The sequence below is a fragment of the Anolis sagrei genome, chromosome 5 (genome assembly GCF_037176765.1).
Source record: "Anolis sagrei isolate rAnoSag1 chromosome 5, rAnoSag1.mat, whole genome shotgun sequence".
NCBI lineage: Eukaryota > Metazoa > Chordata > Lepidosauria > Squamata > Dactyloidae > Anolis > Anolis sagrei.
In genome coordinates this window covers 1982097-1999763 of record NC_090025.1, presented here as the reverse complement: position 1 = coordinate 1999763, position 17667 = coordinate 1982097, and positions in this window count along the sequence as shown.

The following is a 17667-nucleotide window of genomic DNA, read 5'->3' as shown; positions in this document are numbered from 1 at the left end:
CTCTATGCATGACAGTTTGAGGAAATAACTTTTTCCGGGCCACGGGAAACCGCAGGGAGGCCGAATCTACGTTCCTTCAAACCGCGGATACGGAAACCCCTCGGGCCCCCGTATCCGCGAGTTGACGGATCGACTCCATTTTGGTACCATATTTTTCTTAGCCAAATTCTAACACTATCTGCCATCTCACTTTTTGCATTTTGGGCTCCTGCGCTCTGGGAATAACCTTTGATTTCTTAAGAATATTTTCATAGAATCATAGAATCAAAGAGTTGGAAGAGACCTCTTGGGCCATCCAGTCCAACCCCATTCTGCCAAGAAGCAGGAATATTGCATTCAAATCACCCCTGACAAATGGCCATCCAGCCTCTGTTTAAAAGCTTCCAAAGAAGCAGCCTCCACCACACTCCCTCCGGGGCAGAGAGTTCCACTGCTGAACGGCTCTCACAGTCAGGAAGTGAGAGCCGTTTTTCATAGGAAAACAGCTGATTATCAAAATCCGAGCCTCGCTGCTGCTGCGCTGCCACTGCCATTGCTGCTTCTTCGTCCTTCTGGAGCCCCCAGCCCTGGAGACTTGATGTGGTGGTTACCCCATGGAGTAACCACATGTAATAATAATAATATTACTAATAATAATAATCCTCTGAGGATGCTTGCCATAGATGCAGGCGAAACGTCAGGAGAAAATACCTCTAGAACATGGCCATTTAGCCTGGAAAAACCTACAACAACCCATCATAATGTTTAGTTGTGTAACTCTGGTGGTCTATTGTTTTGAGTGGACTTTGTGGGACCCTTTGGGTTCAGAAAAGGGAGGCAAGCCAAGGCCGTGGGGTGCCCGCCTGGGCCGGGGAGGAGGCTCCTTTTTCCTTGTGCCGGCCGCCTTTCCAGAGCCATTCCGGGCTGTCATTCAGGGGCCTGTTGGGAAGCCGTTAGCTCTGCCCATCAAATGTTTTCCGCGTGTTCAGGAAGAGAAATGTAATCCTGGGCCATTTCTTTGAAAAATTACGGGGCCTGGCGTTTTACACCTGTAATTATGATAAAAGCTCTTGGCGGAAGGCTGCCAAGGTGGCTGCGAAATAAATCATGTTCTCCCCGCCTTCCTCTCTCTCTCTCTCTCTCTCTCTCTTTCTCTCTCTCGGAGGAATTTGGAAAGCAGCCCTCGGCTGTAAATTAAAGGGGGGAAAGGAGGAGAGAAGAAGGAGGGCTGATCTGGAGTTGCAGAGCCATTGATTCCACACTGGAGATCATAGAATCCTAGAATCAAAGAGTTGGAAGAGACCTCCTGGGCCATCCAGTCCAACCCCATTCTGCCAAGAAGCAGGAATATTGCATTCAAATCACCCCCGACAGATGGCCATCCAGCCTCTGCTTAAAAGCTTCCAAAGAAGGAGCCTCCACCACACTCCCTCTGGGGCAGAGAGTTCCACTGCTGAACGGCTCTCACAGTCAGGAAGAGACCTCCTGGGCCATCATCCAGTCCAACCCCATTCTGCCAAGAAGCAGGAATATTGCATTCAAAGCACCCCTGACAGATGGCCATCCAGCCTCTGTTTAAAAGCTTCCAAAGAAAGAGCCTCCACCACACTCCGGGGCAGAGAGTTCCACTGCTGAACGGCTCTCACAGTCAGGAAGTTCTTCCTCATGTTCAGGTGGAATCTCCTTTCTACTTTGAAGCCATTGTTCCATTGCGTCCTAGTCTCGAGGGAAGCAGTAAACAAGCTTGCTCCCTCCTCCTCTCTGTGGCTCCCTCTCACATATTTATACATGGCTATCACATCTCCTCTCAGCCTTCTCTTCTTCAGGCTAAGCATGCCCAGTTCCCTAAGCCGCTCCTCATAGGGCTTGTTCTCCAGACCCTTGATTATTTGAGTCGCTCTCCTCTGGACACATTCCAGCTTGTCAATATCTCTCTTGAATTGTGGTGCCCAGAATTGGACACAATATTCCAGGTGCGGTCTAACCAAAGCAGAATAGAGCATGGGGAGCATGACTTTGCTGGACCTAGACACTAGGCTCCTCTTGATGCAGGACAAAATCCCGCTGGCTTTCTTTGCCACCACATCACATTCCTGGTTCATGCTTAACTTGTTGTCCACGAGGACTCCAAGATCTTTTTCACACGTACTGCTCTCGAGCCAGGCATTGTCCCCCATTCTGTATCTTTGCATTTCGTTTTTCCTGCCAAAGTGGAGTATCTTGCATTTGTCACTGTTGAACTTCATTGTGTTAGTTTTGGCCCATCATCTCTCTAATCTGTCAAGCTCGTTTTGAATCCTGCTCCTGTCCTCTGGAGTCTTGGCTCTCCCTCCCAATTTGGTGTCGTCTGCAAACTTGATGATCCTGCCCTCTAGCCCTTCATCTAAGTCATTAATAAAGATATTGAACAGGACCGGGCCCAGGACGGAACCCTGCAGATGGCACTCCACTTGTCACTTTTTTCCAGGATGAAGAGGAAGCATTGGTGAGCACCCTCTGAGTTCATCCATTCTTGGCAGAATGGGGTTGGACTGGATGATGGCCCACCAGGTCTCTTCCAACTCTAGGAGTCTAGGATTCTAAGGTGTCCTGAGATCAAATCTGTCAAAGATCTGGAAAGTATGACTCCCATAGAGGAGCAGTTTGGGGATCTGATGATGTTTGGGTTGGCGAAGAAAAGGTTAAGATATGACACAATGGCTATGTTCAAATATCCAAAAGAATGTCAAATTGGAATATTGTGTCCAATTCTGGGCACCACAACTGAAGGGAGATATTGGCAAGCTGGAATGTGTCCAGAGGAGAGCGACTAAAATGATAAAAGGTCCGGAGAACAAGCCCTATGAGGAGCGGCTTAACGAGCTGGGCATGTTTAGCCTGAAGAAGAGAAGGCTGAGAGGAGATATGATAGTCATGTATAAATATGTGAAAGGAAGTCATAGGGAAGAGGGAACAAGCTTGTTTTCTGCTTCCTTGGAGACTAGGATGCAATGGAACAATGGCTTCAAACTACAAGAGAGGAGATTCCATCTGAACATGAGGAAGAACTTCCTGAGTGTGAGAGCCGTTCAGCAGTGGAACTCTCTGCTCTGGAGTGTGTTGAAGGCTCCTTCTATGGAGGCTTTGAAGCAGAGGCTGGATGGCCTCCTGTCGGGTATGCTTTGAACACGACTTTCCTGCTTCTTGGCAGAATGGGGTTGGACTGGATGATGGCCCACCAAGTTTCTTCCAACTCTATGATTCTATGAGAGAGCTGTTCAGCAGTGGAACTCTCTGCCCCAGAGTGTGTTGAAGGCTCCTTCTATGGAGGCTTTGAAGCAGAGGCTGGATGGCCACCTGTCGGGTATGCTTTGAACAGGACTTTCCTGCTTCTTGGCAGAATGGGGTTGGACTGGATGATGGCCCACCAAGTTTCTTCCAACTCTATGATTCTATGAGAGAGCTGTTCAGCAGTGGAACTCTCTGCCCCAGAGTGTGTTGAAGGCTCCTTCTATGGAGGCTTTGAAGCAGAGGCTGGATGGCCTCCTGTCGGGTATGCTTTGAACACGACTTTCCTGCTTCTTGGCAGAATGGGGTTGGACTGGATGATGGCCCACCAAGTTTCTTCCAACTCTATGATTCTATGAGAGAGCTGTTCAGCAGTGGAACTCTCTGCCCCAGAGTGTGTTGAAGGCTCCTTCTATGGAGGCTTTGAAGCAGAGGCTGGATGGCCACCTGTCGGGTATGCTTTGAACACGACTTTCCTGCTTCTTGGCAGAATGGGGTTGGACTGGATGATGACCCACCAAGTTTCTTCCAACTCTATGATTCTATGAGAGAGCTGTTCAGCAGTGGAACTCTCTGCCCCAGAGTGTGTTGAAGGCTCCTTCTATGGAGGCTTTGAAGCAGAGGCTGGATGGCCACCTGTCGGGTATGCTTTGAACACGACTTTCCTGCTTCTTGGTAGAAGGGGGCTGGACTGGATGATGGCCCACCAAGTTTCTTCCAACTCTATCATTCTATGATTCTATGACAGAGCTGTTCAGCAGTGGAACTCTCTTCCCCAGAGTGTGTTGGAGGCTCCTTTTATGGAGGCTTTTAAACAGAGGCTGGATGTCCATCTGTTGGGGGGTCCTTTGAATGCGACTTTCCTGCTTCTTGTCAAAATGGGGTTGGACTAGATGATGGCCCACCAGGTCTCTCCCAAATCTAGGAGTCTAGGATTAGTTCTAAGGTGTCCTGAGATCAAAACAGCCAAAGATCTGGAAACTATGTCTCCCACAGAAGAGTAGTTTGGGGATCTGGGGATGTTTGGGTTGGCGAAGTAAAGGTGAAGATATGACACAATGGCTATGTTCAAATATCCAAAAGAATGTCAAATTGGAATATTGTGTCCAATTCTGGGCACCACAACTGAAGGGAGATATTGTCAAGCTGGAATGTGTCCAGAGGAGAGCGACAAAAATGATAAAAGGTCTGGAGAACAAGCCCTATGAGGAGCAGCTTAAGGAGCTGGGCATGTTTAGCCTGAAGAAGAGAAGGCTGAGAGGAGATATGAGAGCCATGTATAAATACGTGAGAGGAAGCCACAGGGAGGAGGAGGGAGCAAGGTTGTTTTCTGCTTCCCTGGAGACTAGGACGCAATGGAGCCTACAAGAAAGGAGATTCCATCTGAACATGAGGAAGAACTTCCTGACTGTGAGAATTGTTCAGCAGTGGAACTCTCTGCCCCGGAGTGTGGTGGAGGCTCCTCCTCTGGAGGCTTTTAAGCAGAGGCTAGATGGCCACCTGTCGGGGGTGCTTTGAACAGGACTTTCCTGCTTCTTGGCAGAATGGGGTTGGACTGGATGATGGCCCACCAAGTTTCTTCCAACTCTATGATTCTATGAGAGAGCTGTTCAGAAGTGGAACTCTCTGCCCCAGAGTGTGTTGAAGGCTCCTTCTTTGGAGGCTTTGAAGCAGAGGCTGGATGGTCACCTGTCGGGTGTGCTTTGAACATGACTTTCCTGCTTCTTGGTAGAAGGGGGTTGGACTGGATGATGGCCCACCAAGTTTCTTCCAACTCTATGATTCTATGAGAGAGCTGTTCAGCAGTGGAACTCTGTGCCCCAGAGTGTGTTGGAGGCTCCTTCTATGGAGGCTTTTAAACGGGCTGGATGGCCACCTGTTGGGGGTGCTTTGAACAGGACTTTCCTGCTTCTTGGCAGAATGGGGTTGGACTGGATGATGGCCCACCAAGTTTCTTCCAACTCTATGATTCTATGAGAGAGCTGTTCAGAAGTGGAACTCTCTGCCCCAGAGTGTGTTGAAGGCTCCTTCTTTGGAGGCTTTGAAGCAGAGGCTGGATGGTCACCTGTCGGGTGTGCTTTGAACATGACTTTCCTGCTTCTTGGTAGAAGGGGGTTGGACTGGATGATGGCCCACCAAGTTTCTTCCAACTCTATGATTCTATGAGAGAGCTGTTCAGAAGTGGAACTCTCTGCCCCAGAGTGTGTTGAAGGCTCCTTCTTTGGAGGCTTTGAAGCAGAGGCTGGATGGTCACCTGTCGGGTGTGCTTTGAACATGACTTTCCTGCTTCTTGGTAGAAGGGGGTTGGACTGGATGATGGCCCACCAAGTTTCTTCCAACTCTATGATTCTATGAGAGAGCTGTTCAGCAGTGGAACTCTGTGCCCCAGAGTGTGTTGGAGGCTCCTTCTATGGAGGCTTTTAAACGGGCTGGATGGCCACCTGTTGGGGGTGCTTTGAACAGGACTTTCCTGCTTCTTGGCAGAATGGGGTTGGACTGGATGATGGCCCACCAAGTTTCTTCCAACTCTATGATTCTATGAGAGAGCTGTTCAGAAGTGGAACTCTCTGCCCCAGAGTGTGTTGAAGGCTCCTTCTTTGGAGGCTTTGAAGCAGAGGCTGGATGGTCACCTGTCGGGTGTGCTTTGAACATGACTTTCCTGCTTCTTGGTAGAAGGGGGTTGGACTGGATGATGGCCCACCAAGTTTCTTCCAACTCTATGATTCTATGAGAGAGCTGTTCAGAAGTGGAACTCTCTGCCCCAGAGTGTGTTGAAGGCTCCTTCTTTGGAGGCTTTGAAGCAGAGGCTGGATGGTCACCTGTCGGGTGTGCTTTGAACATGACTTTCCTGCTTCTTGGTAGAAGGGGGTTGGACTGGATGATGGCCCACCAAGTTTCTTCCAACTCTATGATTCTATGAGAGAGCTGTTCAGCAGTGGAACTCTGTGCCCCAGAGTGTGTTGGAGGCTCCTTCTATGGAGGCTTTTAAACGGGCTGGATGGCCACCTGTTGGGGGTGCTTTGAACAGGACTTTCCTGCTTCTTGGCAGAATGGGGTTGGACTGGATGATGGCCCACCAAGTTTCTTCCAACTCTATGATTCTATGAGAGAGCTGTTCAGAAGTGGAACTCTCTGCCCCAGAGTGTGTTGAAGGCTCCTTCTTTGGAGGCTTTGAAGCAGAGGCTGGATGGTCACCTGTCGGGTGTGCTTTGAACATGACTTTCCTGCTTCTTGGTAGAAGGGGGTTGGACTGGATGATGGCCCACCAAGTTTCTTCCAACTCTATAATTCTATGACAGAGCTGTTCAGCAGTGGAACTCTCTGCCCCAGAGTGTGGTGGAGGCTCCTTCTTTGGAGGCTTTTAAACAGAGGCTGGATGGCCATCTGTTGGGGGGTCCTTTGAACATGACTTTCCTGCTTCTTGGTAGAAGGGGGTTGGACTGGATGATGGCCCACCAAGTTTCTTCCAACTCTATGATTCTATGAGAGAGCTGTTCAGCAGTGGAACTCTGTGCCCCAGAGTGTGTTGGAGGCTCCTTCTATGGAGGCTTTTAAACGGGCTGGATGGCCACCTGTTGGGGGTGCTTTGAACAGGACTTTCCTGCTTCTTGGCAGAATGGGGTTGGACTGGATGATGGCCCACCAAGTTTCTTCCAACTCTATGATTCTATGAGAGAGCTGTTCAGAAGTGGAACTCTCTGCCCCAGAGTGTGTTGAAGGCTCCTTCTTTGGAGGCTTTGAAGCAGAGGCTGGATGGTCACCTGTCGGGTGTGCTTTGAACATGACTTTCCTGCTTCTTGGTAGAAGGGGGTTGGACTGGATGATGGCCCACCAAGTTTCTTCCAACTCTATGATTCTATGAGAGAGCTGTTCAGCAGTGGAACTCTGTGCCCCAGAGTGTGTTGGAGGCTCCTTCTATGGAGGCTTTTAAACGGGCTGGATGGCCACCTGTTGGGGGTGCTTTGAACAGGACTTTCCTGCTTCTTGGCAGAATGGGGTTGGACTGGATGATGGCCCACCAAGTTTCTTCCAACTCTATGATTCTATGAGAGAGCTGTTCAGAAGTGGAACTCTCTGCCCCAGAGTGTGTTGAAGGCTCCTTCTTTGGAGGCTTTGAAGCAGAGGCTGGATGGTCACCTGTCGGGTGTGCTTTGAACATGACTTTCCTGCTTCTTGGTAGAAGGGGGTTGGACTGGATGATGGCCCACCAAGTTTCTTCCAACTCTATAATTCTATGACAGAGCTGTTCAGCAGTGGAACTCTCTGCCCCAGAGTGTGGTGGAGGCTCCTTCTTTGGAGGCTTTTAAACAGAGGCTGGATGGCCATCTGTTGGGGGGTCCTTTGAACGCGACTTTCCTGCTTCTTGGCAGAATGGGGTTGGACTGGATGATGGCCCACCAAGTTTCTTCCAACTCTATGATTCTATGAGAGAGCTGTTCAGAAGTGGAACTCTCTGCCCCAGAGTGTGTTGAAGGCTCCTTCTTTGGAGGCTTTGAAGCAGAGGCTGGATGGTCACCTGTCGGGTGTGCTTTGAACATGACTTTCCTGCTTCTTGGTAGAAGGGGGTTGGACTGGATGATGGCCCACCAAGTTTCTTCCAACTCTATGATTCTATGAGAGAGCTGTTCAGCAGTGGAACTCTGTGCCCCAGAGTGTGTTGGAGGCTCCTTCTATGGAGGCTTTTAAACGGGCTGGATGGCCACCTGTTGGGGGTGCTTTGAACAGGACTTTCCTGCTTCTTGGCAGAATGGGGTTGGACTGGATGATGGCCCACCAAGTTTCTTCCAACTCTATGATTCTATGAGAGAGCTGTTCAGAAGTGGAACTCTCTGCCCCAGAGTGTGTTGAAGGCTCCTTCTTTGGAGGCTTTGAAGCAGAGGCTGGATGGTCACCTGTCGGGTGTGCTTTGAACATGACTTTCCTGCTTCTTGGTAGAAGGGGGTTGGACTGGATGATGGCCCACCAAGTTTCTTCCAACTCTATAATTCTATGACAGAGCTGTTCAGCAGTGGAACTCTCTGCCCCAGAGTGTGGTGGAGGCTCCTTCTTTGGAGGCTTTTAAACAGAGGCTGGATGGCCATCTGTTGGGGGGTCCTTTGAACGCGACTTTCCTGCTTCTTGGCAGAATGGGGTTGGACTGGATGATGGCCCACCAAGTTTCTTCCAACTCTATGATTCTATGAGAGAGCTGTTCAGCAGTGGAACTCTGTGCCCCAGAGTGTGTTGGAGGCTCCTTCTATGGAGGCTTTTAAACGGGCTGGATGGCCACCTGTCGGGGGTGCTTTGAACAGGACTTTCCTGCTTCTTGGCAGAATGGGGTTGGACTAGATGATGGCCCACCAGGTCTCTTCCAACTCTAGGAGTCTAGGATTCTAAGGTGTCCTGAGATCAAAACAACCAAAGATCTGGAAACTATGACTCTCACAGAGGAGTAGTTTGGGGATCTGAGGATGTTTGGGTTGGCGAAGAAAAGGTGAAGATATGGCACAAGGGCTATGTTCAAATATCCAAAAGAATGTCGAATTGGAATATTGTGTCCAATTCTGGGCACCACAACTGAAGGGACATATTGACAAGCTGGAATGTGTCCCCCGTGCATCAAGTTTGAAGACAGGACCAAATTGGGAGGGAGAGCCAAGACTCCAGAGGACAGGAGCAGGTTTCAAAGGGATCTTGACAGATTAGACAGATGATGGGTCAAAACTCACAAAATGAAGGAGGGCGACTCAAATGATCAAGGGTCTGGAGAACAAGCCCTATGAGGAGCGGCTTAAGGAGCTGGGCATGTTTAGCTTGAAGAAGAGAAGGCTGAGAGGAGATATGATGAGGGCCATGTATAAATATGTGAGAGGAAGCCACAGGGAGGAGGAGGGAGCAAGCTTCCTTTCTGCTTCCTTGGAGACTAGGACGCAATGGAGGAATGGCTTCAAACTACAAGAGAGGAGATTCCATCTGAACGTGAGGAAGAACTTCCTGACTGTGAGAGCCGTTCAGCAGTGGAACTCTCTGCCCCGGAGGGAGTGTGGTGGAGGCTCCTTCTTTGGAGGCTTTTAAGCAGAGGCTGGATGGCCATCTGTCAGGGGTGATTTGAATGCAATATTCCTGCTTTTTGGCAGAATGGGGTTGGACTGGATGATGGCCCAGGAGGTGTCTTCCAACTCTTTGATTCTATGATTCTATGATTCTATGACTGGACTGACCTTGAAGGAGCTGGGGGTGGTGACGGCCAACAGGGAGCTCTGGCATGGGCTGGTCCATGAGGTCACAAAGAGTCGGAGACGACTGAACGAATGAACAACAACATGACACAATGGCTATGTTTAAATACCCTGAAAGAATGTCATATTGAGGAAGAGTCTGCAGCTCTGAGAACACAACGGAACAATGGGTTCAAGTGGTAGGATTCTACGTAAACATTAGGAAGAACTTCCTGACCATAAAAGCAATTAGAAAGCAGGAAAGTGCTGCCTGGGAGTCCAATGGAGCCACCTTTTCAAACAGAAGGTCGATGGCTGTCTACTGGGAGGATTTGGACAACCAAAATAGGGCAGAATAGGGCTGGACTGGATGACCTTTGGGGACCCCTTCCAACTCTGGGATCCTACGAGAGGGAGCATGTCTCTTTCTCCGCCTCGCCTCCCTCTCAGCCCGGTGACCGCAAGGAGCACGGGGTTATCCCAACATGTTATAGTACACTCTGGGGTGTCTTATTACTTGAAATATGCGGCACAAATAGGCCGGGGAAGCTTATCTTGGCCCAGCTGCTTTCTATAAAAAGGCTCTCTGCGCGGCCTCCTGGGTTCTCTCCCCTTCAAGGAGGATCTATTGCCTTCCGCTCGGCCCAGAACTCCTCCGCCTGACACGTTCCTCTCTTCGGGTTGCCTTGGCTGCTTCCTCCGCTCAGGGGAGACCACGTTCCCAGCCTGGGTGGCCCACGCGGCCGTGGCAATGCCACCAGGTCCACAAACAGAGAACGGCAAAGGTCAGGCCATGCCATGGAACCATGGAAGGCCTTCTTCTTCCCAAAGCAAAGGGATGAGATCATAGAATCATAGAATCAAAGAGTTGGAAGAGACCTCATTTTATTATTTATTTATTTATTTGATGCATTTATTAACCACCATTCTCAGCCCTTTACGGCGACTCATGGCGGTGTACACACATATAAAAGACAATTTACAAAGAGGCAATTACAACAACATATAAACTACACAACAATTACAAAAACTACACTAAAAATCCGCTTCGTCTCATAGTGGAATCATAACCAATCTCATATTCCTTGTTCCATTCCAGTCATCTTTACCACATTGTTATAGCACTTAATTAAATGCCCTCTCGAACAGCCATGTCTTGAGGCTTTTTCGGAAGGACATGAGGGAGGGCGCCTGTCTGATGTCTGCAGGGAGGGAGTTCCACAGCCGGGGGGCCACCACCGAGAAGGCCCTCTCCCTCGTCCCCGCCAGACGTGCCTGTGAGGCAGACGGGATCGAGAGAAGGGCCTCCCCAGACGATCTCAAGGTCCTCGTGGGCTCGTAGGCCAAGATGCGGTCAGAAAGGTATTTTGGGCCGGAACCGTTTAGGGCTTTGTAGGCCAAAACCAGCACCTTAAATTGGGCCCGGTAGCAAATCGGCAGCCAATGGAGCTGGGACAACAAGGGCGTTGTATGCTCCCTGCCACCCGCTCCAGTTAGTAACATGGCTGCCGCGCGCTGAACCAGCTGCAGCTTCCAGGCCGTCTTCAAGGGCAGCCCCACGTAGAGAGCGTTGCAGTAGTCAAGGCGGGATGTGACCAGAGCGTGTACCACCGTGGCCAAGTCAGACTTCCCGAGATACGGGCGCAGCTGGCGCACGAGCCTGAGCTGTGCAAATGCTCCCCTGGTCACCGCCGAGACCTGGGGATCCAGGCTCAACGATGAATCCAGGATCACACCCAAGCTGCGAACCTGCGCCTTCAAGGGGAGTGCGACCCCATCCAGCACAGGCTGTAACCCTATATCCCGTTCGGCCTTGCGACTGACCAGGAGGACCTCTGTCTTGTCTGGATTTAGTTTCAGTTTGTTCGCCCTCATCCAGACCGTCACAGCGGCCAGGCACCGGTTCAGGACCTCGACAGCCTCCTTAGTAGCAGGTGGGAAGGAGTGACAGAGTTGGACATCGTCTGCGTACAGATGACACCGCACCCCGAAACTCCGGATGATCTCACCCAGCGGCTTCATGTAGATATTAAACAACCCCCTGCCAAGAAGTAGGAATATTGCATTCAAATCACCCCTGACAGATGGCCATCCAGCCCCTGTTTCAAAGCTTCCAAAGAAGGAGCCTCCACCACACTCCCTCCGGGGCAGAGAGTTCCACTGCTGAACAGCTCTCACAGTCAGGAAGTTCTTCCTCATGTTCAGGTGGAATCTTCTTTCTTGTAGTTTGAAGCCATTGCTCCATTGCATCCTAGTCTCAGGGCAGCAGAAAACAAGCTTGCTCCCTCCTCCCTAGGACTTCCCCTCACATATTTATACATGGTCCCCCTCATGTCTCCTCCCAGCCTTCTCTTCTGCAGGTTAAACATGCCCAGCTCTTTAAGCCTCTCCGCATAGGGCTTGTTCTCCACACCCTAGATCCTTTGAGTCACCCTCCTCTGAAGACATTCCAGCTTAGAGTCAATATCTCTCTTCAATTGTGGTGCCCAGAAGTGGACACAATATTCCAGGTGTGGTCTAGCCAAGGCAGAATAGAGCATGGGGAGCATGACTTCCCTGGATCTAGACATTAGACTCCTATTATATATGTCCTGGGACTTGTTGATGAAGGAAAACGTTCTTCCAGCCAAGGTGCCTCCTCAGGTTGTAGACGAGAGAGTCCTTGGTTCCAACCCAAATATCTTCATCTCATGAACATCCGCACCTCAAGGTTTTGGGAAGAGGCCGGACCCCTCCAGTGGTTTGGCGACGAGCGCCAACCTAGAACAAGCTCCAAATGGGGAAAACATTGAGCATCTCTGGTTCCCTCCTGCTTGCGGTCTGAAGACAAATGGGGGTTTATTCTGGGACGGCCCGTGAGCCATCTGGGAGCGTGCCTTGAGTGCGGCGCATGCCGAGCACTGCTCTGCGGGAGGGTTGCGCAAACAGAAGTCGGTGTGCGAACTCCCCCAGCGGCCTTTAGAAAAGCAGGGAGAATGCCCAGACCCCGGAGCTGGAACGCCAACAAAGAGAAGAGACCGGCCCCCCAATTGTAAAATAGGATACGGCCATTAGGCACATGTGGGGAGCGCCAGATGCTCTCGCGCCAGAGACATGCTGATGAGGAGCAAGGAAACGGCTCCTTTTCTTCCAGGCATCATCGCTGGGCTTGTTAAGAGGCTTGTAAAGCTCGCCTGGGTGCAAGGCCTTCCTCCCCTTTTGAAGTCATCAGTCTGGAGGTCAACCAGATCTCTCTCCCTCCTTATTCTCTCTCTCTCTATACACACATACACACACACATATATGTTTCCTAAAGGCAGAGGAACGAGAGACCAGATTGCCAATATCCGGATGCTGGAGAATGGAGAAAGGCAGGGAGTTTCAGAAAAACATCTATTTTTGCTTCATTGACTCTTCTAAAGCCTTTGACTGTGTGGATCATCATAAATGGTGGCAAGTTCTTGGTGGGATGGGCATCCCAAGCCCCCTTCCCTCTCTCCTGAGGAATCTGACCAAGGACCAAGGAGCAACAGTCAGAACTGACCACGGAACAGGAGACGGGTTCCAGATTGGGAAAGGCGTCCGGCAAGGCTGCATCCTCTCACCCAACCTCTTTAACTTGTATGCAGAACACATCATGCGAGGATGTGCGGGGATTGAGGAATGCAAGGCTGGGGTGAAAATGGCTGGAAGAAACATTCACAACCTCAGATATGCAGATGACACCACTCTGATGGCCGAAAGCGAGGAGGAGCTGAGGAGCCTTCTCACCAAGGTGAAAGAAGAAAGCGCAAAAGCCGGGTTGCAGCTAAACATCAAAAAAACCAAGATTATGGCAACAAGAATGATTGACAACTGGAAAATAGAGGGAGAAAACGTGGAGGCCGAGACAGGGTTTGTATTTCTAGGCGCAAAGATAACTGCAGATGCAGACTGTGGCCAGGACATCAGAAGACGCTTCCTTCTTGGGAGGAGAGCAATGGCCAATCTCGATCAAAGAGTGAAGAGTAGAGACATCAGACTGGCAACCAAGATCCATTGCCTAGTCCAAGCCATGGTCTTCCCTGTAGTCACCTACGGATGTGAGAGCTGGACCTTCGGGAAGGCTGAGCCAAGGAAGAGAGATGCTTTTGAGCTGTGGTGTTGGAGGAAAGTTCTGAGAGTGCCTTGGACTGCGAGAAGATCTAACCAGTCCATCCTCCAGGAAATAAAGCCCAACTGCTCATTGGAGGGAAGGAGACGAGAGGGAAAGCTGAAGCCCTTTGGCCACATCATGAGGAGACAGCAAAGCTTAGAGAAGGGAATGATGCTGGGGAAAGTGGAAGGCAAAAGGAAGAGGGGCCGACCAAGGGCAAGGTGGATGGATGGCATCCTTGAAGTGACTGGATTGACCTTGAAGGAGCTGGGGATGGTGACGGCTGACAGGGAGCTCTGGCGTGGGCTGGTCCATGAGGTCACGAATAGTCGGAGACGACTGAACGAATGAACAACAACAAAGCAGAACAGAGGCCGAGTGCATGGTGTTGCCTTCACCCGGCGGCAGGAGTCTAGGAATGATGTGCCGTTGAGAAGGGAACAAAGGCAAAGCCCCGTTAAAACATATACAAACCCAGATCTGTTTTCCAGAATCGGCTCTCAAAGGCTGTGGTTACCTCTGACATGTTCTTGCTCTGACATCAATTTCGCTGAGATGTCAACTGGTGGAAACAGAAACAAAACAAATGGGCCAATGCAATTCTAGGAGTAAAGAAATAAGTCTGAGCAGACCACAAGCTGCACATGAGCCAACAGTGGGATGTGGCAGCTAGAATTGCCAATGCAATGCCAACTGCATCCATACGTGATGGCATCTAGTGCCTAGATGAAGGGAAGTCCTACCACCTTATCACATTAAGACATTTCCCTCTGGTAGGACACTTCATCCTCCTTCCAAGCATGGAATGGCATGGAGAGGCTCAAAGCTCATTGCATGTTCTGAGTTTGAAAGGGGGCTGAAATGTCATTGAGGCATTTCCCCCTGGTAGGACACTTCATCCTCTTCTCAAACATGGAGAGACTCAAAGCTCATTGCATGTTCTGGGGTTGAAAGGGGGCTGAAATGTCCTGAAAGGAGGGAACTCTACAATCAACCTCATCACCTTGAGACATTTCCCCCTGGTAGGACACTTCAGCCATTTCTCAAGCATGGAGAGGCATGGAGCTCATCATAGAATCATAGAATCCAAGAGTTGGAAGAGACCTCCTGGGCCATCATCCAGTCCACCCCCATTCTTCCAAGAAGCAGGAATATTGCATTCAAATCACCCCTGGCAGATGGCCGTCCAGCTTCTGTTTCAAAGCTTCCAAAGAAGGAGCCTCCACCACACTCCGGGGCAGAGAGTTCCACTGCTGAACGGCTCTCACAGTCAGGAAGTTCTTCCTCATGTTCAGATGGAATCTCCTCTCTTGTAGTTTGAAGCCATTGTTCCATTGCATCCTAGTCTCCAGGGAAGCAGAAAGGAAGCTTGCTCCCTCCTCCTCCCTGTGGCTTCCTCTCACCTATTTATACATGGCACTCATCATATCCCCTCTCATCCTTCTCTTCTTCAGGCTAAACATGCCCAGCTCCTTAAGCCGCTCCTCATAGGGCTTGTTCTCCAGACCCTTGATCATTTTAGTTGCCCTCCTCTGGACACATTCCAGCTTAGAGTCAATCTCTCTCTTGAATTGTGGTGCCCAGAATTGGACACAATTCTGGTCTAACCAAGGCGGAATAGAGCATGGGGAGCAGGATTTCCCTAGATCTAGACTCTAGGCTCCTATTGATGCAGGCCAAAATTCCATTGGCTTTTTTTTTTTTTGCTATATATTTTGTATTTACCTGCCTAGCAGGCATGTCGATTTGTTGGCATACTGCAATCATCATCCTTTCCAGCTGGCAGGGTCTCCCAAATTCGACATGAAAAGGACTATTACCCATGATTTTTCCTCTCCGTGTGATGAGGTCCTTTTCTCTTCCCCTTTGGTCAAACCTCATCTAGAATAATAACTCTGTGTCGAATTCAAGAGAGATATTGATAAGCTGGAATGTGTCCAGAGGAGGGCTACTAAAATGACCAAGAGTCTGGAGAACAAGCCCTATGAGGAGCGGCTTAAGGAGCTGAGCATGTTTAGCCTGAAGAAGAGAAGGCTGAGAGGAGATATGATAGCCATGTATAAATACGTGAGAGGAAGCCACAGGGAGGAGGAGGGAGCAAGCTTGTTTTCTGCTTCCATGGAGATTAGGACGCAGAACAATGGCTTCAAACTACAAGAGAGGAGATTCCATGTGAACATGAGGAAGAACTTCCTGGCTGTATGAGCCGTTCAGCAGTGGAACTCTCTGTGTGGTGGAGGCTCCTTCTTTGGAAGCTTTGAAGCAGAGGCTGGGTGGCCATCTGTCAGGGGTGATTTGAATGCAATATTCCTGCTTCTTGGCAGAATAGGGTTGGACTGGATGGCCCAGGAGGTCTCTTCCAACTCTTTGATTCTAGGATTCTGGGCAAATCAATTCTAGAAGAATGCAAGCATACCCAAGTTGGCAAAGTCTTTGACACAGGAGCCCCATTTTACAAAGTCTTTTGATGGGGGCCATGGCAGTTAATCAGAAGACGCTTCCTTCTTGGGAGGAGAGCAATGTTCAGTCTCGATAAAATAGTGAAGAGTAGAGACATCAGACTGGCAACCAAGATCCATTGCCTAGTCCAAGCCATGGTCTTCCCTGTAGTCACCTACGGATGTGAGAGCTGGACCTTCGGGAAGGCTGAGCGAAAGAAGAGAGATGCTTTTGAACTGTGGTGTTGGAGGAAAGTGCTGAGAGTGCCTTGGACCGCGAGAAGATCCAACCAGTCCATCCTCCAGGAAAGAAAGCCCGACTGCTCATTGGAAGGAAGGAGACTAGAGACAAAGCTGAAGTCCTTTGGCCACATCATGAGGAGACAGCAAAGCCTAGAGAAGGGAATGATGCTGGGGAAAGTGGAAGGCAAAAGGAAGAGGGGCCGACCAAGGACAAGATGGATGGATGGCATCCTTGAAGTGACTGGACTGACCTTGAAGGAGCTGGGGGTGGTGACGGCCGACAGGGAGCTCTGGCGTGGGCTGGTCCATGAGGTCACGAAGAGTCGGAGACGACTGAACGAATGAACAACAACATGGCAGTTAAAGGGGTGTCATATTGCACTCATTCTCCAGTGTAAACACACCCACAGGTTCTCCATCTGGCTTTGGAAACGATCTTTGGAATCCTTCTTGAGGAGTTGCTCCTCGGGGCCTCCTTGGAAGTTCTCCTTTGAGTCCAAATGCCGGTTGATGACAGGGATGGGAGCCGAACCAACGCTCGCCACGCATCCGGCTGAAGACAATGCGTGCCTGGCCCTGGATGAAACAATCAATCAAGGAAACAACCCATTCCTCTCCAGAAACAAAGATCTGGAACGCCCTTGGAAAAGGTCCCGTGCCGTGAATCACCCACGGAGCAAAACTGGAAGGTCCTCATGTGAGCAGAGAGTCATTGCATGGAAGAAGATGTTCCATGAATCATAAAATCCAGAGAGCTGGAAGAGATCCCAAGGACCATCAGTCCAACCCTCTTCCACCATGCAGGGAGGCACAATCCAAGCCCTCCTGGCAGATGACCATCCAGCCTCTGCTCAAAAACCAAGCTAGGTCCCTCAGCCATTCCTCAGAAGGTTTGGTTTGGAGCAAGCATGGGCCAGCTTTAGTCCTCCAGTTGTTTTGGACTCCAATTCCCACAATTCCTAACAACCTATAGCAGTGGTTCTCAACCTCGCTAATGCCGTGACCCCTTAATGCAGTTCCCTATGTTGTGGTGACCCCCAACCATAATATTGTTTTCGTTGCTACTTGATACTTGTCATTTTACTACTGTCATAAATCATAATGTAAATATGGATTGTCATTCACTGGACTAAATTGAGCACAAATACCCAATATGCCCAAATGTGAATTCTAATGGGGTTGGAGGGGAGGACTGATTTTGTAATTTGGGAGTTGTAGTTGCTGGGATTTATAGTTCACATAATCAAAGAGCATTCTGAACTCCACCAGCGATAGATTTAAACCGAATTTGGCACACAGAACTCCCATGACCAACAGAAAACACTGGAAGGGTTTCGTGCGCATTGACCTTGAGTTTGGGAGTTATAGTTCACCTATATCCAAAGGAGTGCTGTGGATTTATGCAATGATGGATCTGGACCAAACTTGG